Below are 7,829 nucleotides of genomic sequence, written 5' to 3'. Positions count from 1 at the left end.
CCAGGATAAGCTGAAACAGGGAAGAGAGTGTCATGGTCAGGATGAGCTGAAACAGAGAGGGTCATGGCCAGGATGAGCTGAAACAGGGGAGAGAGTGTCATGGCCAGGATGAGCTGAAACAGAGAGGGTCATGGCCAGAATGAGCTGAAACAGGGGAGAGAGGGTCATGGCCAGGATGAGCTGAAACAGGGAGCCAGGATGAGCTGAAACACGGGAAGTGAGGGTCATGGGGGTATCAATGTCAGGATTCGTATTTAATGTCTTCCTTCCTCTGATGTCCTGAGAACATTTTCAGTTTCTTTGCTTGTTGAATTATCTCCAAATCATTTTCATAACGATAAATAATTGACTGACAGATGAGGAAATACCTTCAGGTGAAGCTAACGGTACACCAGCTGTCTCAGTCCATGACTTTCTATTGATTATCTATTCCAAATATATTGTGTCTCCACAGAACAATGCAGACCACAGTTATCTCTGCAGCAGGACAGGAGCAGGTGCAAATACTGTTCTGATCTGACAAGACTGTGAACATAATCACTTAAAGGCAAATCAATTATGTTCATTTAACGTTCTGATCAAGGTCATTTATTTCAAACTTTATAAGTAGGCTGTTTCATTTTATGTGGAGAATGGGAGGACTGTTTGTTTCTCTCCGCTCTCATCAGTGTTATTTCCTGTTTGGGAGGGTCTAAGACTGTAGTTCTCTGTGTTGCCAGGTCTGTTTGGGGAGGGTCTGAACCGGTAGTTCTCTGTGTTTCCAGGTCTGTTTGGGGAGGGTCTGAACCTGTAGTTCTCTGTGTTGCCAGGTCTGTTTAGGGAGGGTCTAAGACTGTAGTTCTCTGTGTTGCCAGGTCTGTTTGGGGAGGGTCTGAACCTGTAGTTCTCTGTGTTGCCAGGTCTGTTTGGGGAGGGTCTGAACCGGTAGTTCTCTGTGTTGCCAGGTCTGTTTAGGGAGGGTCTAAGACTATAGTTCTCTGTGTTGCCAGGTCTGTTTGGGGAGGGTCTGAACCGGTAGTTCTCTGTGTTGCCAGGTCTGTTTGGGGAGGGTCTGAACCTGTAGTTCTCTGTGTTGCCAGGTCTGTTTGGGGAGGGTCTGAACCTGTAGTTCTCTGTGTTGCCAAGTCTGTTTTGGGAGGGTCTGAACCTGTAGTTCTCTGTGTTGCCAGGTCTTTTTAGGGAGGGTCTGAACCTGTAGTTCTCTGTGTTGCCAAGTCTGTTTTGGGAGGGTCTGAACCTGTAGTTCTCTGTGTTGCCAGGTCTGTTTGGGGAGGCAGCCTCATCAATACAGTGTTACAATACATCCTCATCAATACAGTGTTACAATACATCCTCATCAATACAGTGTTACAGTACATCCTCATCAATACAGTGTTACAGTACATCCTCATCAATACAGTGTTACAATACATCCTCATCAATACAGTGTTACAATACAGCCTCATCAATACAGTGTTACAATACAGCCTCATCAATACAGTGTTACAATACATCCTCATCAATACAGTGTTACAATACATCCTCATCAATACAGTGTTACAATACATCCTCATCAATACAGTGTTACAATACATCCTCATCAATGCAGTGTTACAATACATCCTCATCAATACAGTGTTACAGTACATCCTCATCAATACAGTGTTACAATACAGCCTCATCAATACAGTGTTACAATACATCCTCATCAATACAGTGTTACAGTACATCCTCATCAATACAGTGTTACAGTACATCCTCATCAATACAGTGTTACAATACATCCTCATCAATGCAGTGTTACAATACATCCTCATCAATGCAGTGTTACAGTACATCCTCATCAATACAGTGTTACAATACAGCCTCATCAATACAGTGTTACAATACATCCTCATCAATACAGTGTTACAATACATCCTGATCAATACAGTGTTACAATACATCCTCATCAATACAGTGTTACAGTACATCCTCATCAATACAGTGTTACAATACATCCTCACCAATACAGTGTTACAATACATCCTGATCAATACAGTGTTACAATACATCCTCATCAATACAGTGTTACAATACATCCTCATCAATACAGTGTTACAATACATCCTCATCAATACAGTGTTACAATACAGCCTCATCAATACAGTGTTACAATACATCCTCATCAATACAGTGTTACAGTACATCCTCATCAATACAGTGTTACAGTACATCCTCATCAATACAGTGTTACAATACAGCCTCATCAATACAGTGTTACAATACAGCCTCATCAATACAGTGTTACAATACAGCCTCATCAATACAGTGTTACAATACAGCCTCATCAATACAGTGTTACAATACATCCTCATCAATACAGTGTTACAATACAGCCTCATCAATACAGTGTTACAATACAGCCTCATCAATACAGTGTTACAATACAGCCTCATCAATACAGTGTTACAGTACATCCTCATCAATACAGTGTTACAATACATCCTCATCAATACAGTGTTACAATACAGCAATACAGCCTCATCAATACAGTGTTACAATACAGCAATACATCCTCATCAATACAGTGTTACAATACATCCTCATCAATACAGTGTTACAATACAGCCTCCTCAATACAGTGTTACAATACATCCTCATCAATACAGTGTTACAGTACATCCTCATCAATACAGTGTTACAATACATCCTCATCAATACAGTGTTACAGTACATCCTCATCAATACAGTGTTACAATACATCCTCATCAATACAGTGTTACAATACAGCAATACATCCTCATCAATACAGTGTTACAATACATCCTCATCAATACAGTGTTACAATACAGCCTCCTCAATACAGTGTTACAATACATCCTCATCAATACAGTGTTACAGTACATCCTCATCAATACAGTGTTACAATACAGCCTCCTCAATACAGTGTTACAGTACATCCTCATCAATACAGTGTTACAATACATCCTCATCAATACAGTGTTACAATACAGCCTCATCAATACAGTGTTACAATACATCCTCATCAATACAGTGTTACAATACAGCAATACATCCTCATCAATACAGTGTTACAATACAGCCTCATCAATACAGTGTTACAATACAGCCTCATCAATACAGTGTTACAATACATCCTCATCAATACAGTGTTACAGTACATCCTCATCAATACAGTGTTACAATACAGCCTCATCAATACAGTGTTACAATACATCCTCATCAATACAGTGTTACAGTACATCCTCATCAATACAGTGTTACAGTACATCCTCATCAATACAGTGTTACAATACATCCTCATCAATACAGTGTTACAATACATCCTCATCAATACAGTATTACAATACAGCCTCATCAATACAGTGTTACAATACAGCCTCATCAATACAGTGTTACAATACATCCTCATCAATACAGTGTTACAATACATCCTCATCAATACAGTGTTACAATACATCCTCATCAATACAGTGTTACAATACATCCTCATCAATACAGTGTTACAATACAGCCTCATCAATACAGTGTTACAATACAGCCTCATCAATACAGTGTTACAATACAGCCTCATCAATACAGTGTTACAATACATCCTCATCAATACAGTGTTACAATACATCCTCATCAATACAGTGTTACAATACATCCTCATCAATACAGTGTTACAATACAGCCTCATCAATACAGTGTTACAATACATCCTCATCAATACAGTGTTACAATACAGTGTTACAATACATCCTCATCAATACAGTGTTACAATACATCCTCATCAATACAGTGTTACAATACATCCTCATCAATACATCCTCATCAATACAGTGTTACAGTACATCCTCATCAATGCAGTGTTACAATACATCCTCATCAATACAGTGTTACAATACATCCTCATCAATGCAGTGTTACAATACATCCTCATCAATACAGTGTTACAATACATCCTCATCAATACAGCCTCATCAATACAGTGTTACAATACAGCCTCATCAATACAGTGTTACAATACATCCTCATCAATGCAGTGTTACAATACATCCTCATCAATACAGTGTTACAATACAGCAATACAGCCTCATCAATACTGTGTTACAATACATCCTCATCAATACAGTCAATACAGTGGACTTCAAGAAAACAGCAGAGGGAGCACCCCCCTATTCACATCGACAGGACAGCAGTGGAGAAGGTGGAAAGTTTTAAGTTCCTCGGCGTACACATCACGGACAAACTGAAATGGTCCACCCACACAGACAGTATGGTGAAGAAGCCGCAACAGCCCCTCTTCAACCTCAGGAGGCTGAAGAAATTTGGCTTATCGCCTAAAACCCTCACAAACTTTTACAGATGCAGAATTGAGAGCATCCTGTCGGGCTGTATCACCGCCTGGTACGGCAACTGCTCCGCCCACAACCGCAAGGCTCTCCAGAGGGTAGTAAGGTCTGCACAACGCATCACCGGGGGCAAACTACCTGCCCTCCAGGACACCTACACCACCCGATGTCACAGGAAGGCCAAAAATATTATCAAGGACAACATCCACCTGAGCCACTGCCTGTTCACCCCGTTACCATCCAGAAGGCGACGTCAGTACTAAGCTGGGACAGAGAGACTGAAGAACAGCTTCTATCTCAAGGCCATCAAACAGCCATCACTAACACAGAGAGGCTGCTTCCCACATACAGACTCAAATCATTGGCCACTTTAATATATGGATCACTAGTCACTTTAAATAATTCCACTTTAATAATCTTTACATGTCTTACATTACTCATCTCATATGTATATACTGTATTTCATACCATCTATTGCATCTTGCCTATGCCGCTTGGTCATCGCTCATCCATATTGTAATGTTGTGTTGATACCATGTTGTTGTTATGTTGTGTTGTTGTCTTAGGTCTCTCTTTATGTAGTGTTGTGTTGTCTCTCTTGTCGTGATGTGTGTTTTGTACTATATTTACATATTATTTTATTATTTTATTATTAATCCCGGCCTCCGTCCCCGCAGGAGGCCTTTTGCCTTTTGGGTAGACCGTCATTGTAAATAAGAATTTGTTCTTAACTGACTTGCCTAGTTAAATAAAGGTTAAATTAAAATTTAATAAAAATATATTTATCCATATATTTATATGTACATATTCTTATTCCATCCCTTTAGATTTGTGTGTATTAGGTAGTTGTTGTGAAATTGTTAGATATTACTTGTTAGATATTACTGCACTGACGGAACTAGAAGCACAAGAATTTCACTACACTCACATTTAACATCTGCTAACCATGTGACCAATAACATCTGCTAACCATGTGACCAATAACATCTGCTAACCATGTGTATGTGACCAATAACATCTGCTAACCATGTGTATGTGACCAATAACATCTGCTAACCATGTGACCAATAACATCTGCTAACCATGTGACCAATAACATCTGCTAACCATGTGACCAATAACATCTGCTAACCATGTGACCAATAACATCTGCTAACCATGTCCATGTGACCAATAACATCTGCTAACCACGTCCATGTGACCAATAACATCTGCTAACCACGTCCATGTGACCAATAACATCTGCTAACCATGTGTATGTGTCCAATAAAATGTGATTTGATTTGAGATATGGCTATTATATTGTGATCACCACATTCTATGGTTTTGGATACTGCTTTAAAGTAAATTTCTGCTGCTTTAGTAAATATGTGATCAATACATGTTGATGATTTCATTATTGTGCTGTTTGTAACTACCCTGGTAGGTTGACTGATAACCTGAACCAGGTTGCAGGCACTGGTTAGAGTTTGAAGCTTTTTATTGAGTGGGCAGCTTGATGAAAGCCAGTCAATCTTTAAATCAGCCAGAAAATATACCTCTCTGTTGATATCACATACATTATCAAGCATTTCACACATATTATCCTGATACTGACTGTTAAAACATGGTGGTCTATAGCAGCTTCCCACCAGAATGGGCTTAAGTGAGGCAGATGAACCTGTAGCCATATTACTTCAACTGTATTTAACATGAGATCCTCTCTAAGCTTTACAGGAATGTGGTCCTTTATATAGACCCCAACATCGCCTCCGTTTATCAGGTATCAAGGTAAGACCCAGATGCAGACCGTGTCGAAGTAACAATGTTTATTAGAGCGACAGGGGCATAGGTACAGGACGGCAGGCAGGCTCAGGGTCAGGTCAGGCAGAGGTCGGTAATCCAGAGGTGGGGCAAAGGTACAGGACGGCAGGCAGGCTCAGGGTCAGGGACGGGAAGAGTGGTCAGGCGGGCGGGTACAGGGTCAGGACAGGCAAGGGTCAAAAACCAGGAGAATGAGAAAAGAGAGGCTGTGAAAAGACAGGAGCTGACAGGACAAACGCTGGTAAACTTGACAAACAAGACGAACTGGCAACAGACAAACAGAGAACACAGGTAAAAATTCACAGGATAATGGGGAAGATGGGCGACCCCTGTAGGGGGTGGAGACAATCACAAAGACAGGTGAAACAGATCAGGGTGTGACTGTTCGCACCCCTATAGGGGCACCACCTGGCGTCCTACCTGGGCGCATACCTGGTTTCCCGGGGTGTCGGCGATGGAAGTCGGCAATGAGTACTGGGTCCAGGATGTCTCTAGCAGGGACCCAGCACCTCTCCTCCGGGCCATAACCCTCGCAGTCAACCAGGTACTGGAAGCCCCGGCCAAGTGGTCAAACCCTCAGGAGGCATCTCACCATGTACGCCAGATGGCCATCGACGACGGAAGGCGGACAGCAGAGGGGCTAATGATCTTGGAGATGGGGAAAGGGCCGATAAACCAGGGGGACAGTTGCGAGACGCCACCCGGAGGGGAAGATCCCAGGTGGACAGCCATACCTTCTGCCCGAGATGATACCGGGGAGCCGGGGTCCAATGGCGATCCGCTTGTCTTCGATACCTGGAGGTGGTCTTGAGGAGGGCTGACCAGGCTCTCCTCCAGGTATGACGACAGAGGCAGAAGGTGTGCCGACTTCCTCTATCAGCGGGGGCTGATACCCCAGGGAACACTCAAATGGAGATAGGCCCGTGGCAGAGCAGGGAAGGGTGTTGCAGGCGTATTCGACCTAAACAAGCTGCTGGCTTCAGGTGGTGGGGTTGGCGGAGACCAGGCAGCGCAGGGTGATTTTGAGGTCCTGGTTGGCTTGCTCTGACTGGCCATTGGACTGGAGCTGGCCGACGTCCCAATGAAGGTGCAGAATGCCTTCCAGAACTGTGACGATAACTGAGGACCCCGGTCAGAGACCATGTCCACAAGCAGTCCATGGATCCGGAAGATGTGCTGCACCATGAGCTGGGCCGTCTCTTTGGCAGAGGGTAGTTTGGGGAGAGGAATGAAGTGGGCGGCTTTGGAAAACGGATCCACCATCGTCAGGATGGCGGTGTTCCCAACAGACGGGGGAAGACCCGTGACAAAGTCCAGGGAGAGGTGAGACCAGGGACGGTGGAGGACAGGCAGAGGTTGGAGGAGACCAGCCGGAGCTTGCCGAGGAGTCTTGTTCCACCGCGCAAGTGGCGACAAATGCGGACACGTCAGGAACCATAGTAAGCCACCAAAAATGCTGTCGCACAAAGGCCAGGGTCTGACGGGCGCCCGGGTGGCAGGCAAGCCTAGTGGAGTTGTCCCACTCCAGGACCGTGGAGAGGACGGTGTCAGGAACGGACATCCGGTTATCAGCCCCCCCCCCCCCTCCCCCCCCCCCCCGGGGTTCGGCTGGGAATGCTGCGCCTCACGGACCTGCTTCCCTATTCCCCAGCTGAGTGCTGTTACCAGACATAATGTGGGAAGGATGGGTTTCCGGGGTAGTAGTTG

The sequence above is a fragment of the Salvelinus namaycush genome, unplaced genomic scaffold (assembly GCF_016432855.1).
Source record: "Salvelinus namaycush isolate Seneca unplaced genomic scaffold, SaNama_1.0 Scaffold1442, whole genome shotgun sequence".
Classification (NCBI taxonomy): domain Eukaryota; kingdom Metazoa; phylum Chordata; class Actinopteri; order Salmoniformes; family Salmonidae; genus Salvelinus; species Salvelinus namaycush.
This window is presented reverse-complemented; position numbering follows the sequence as displayed.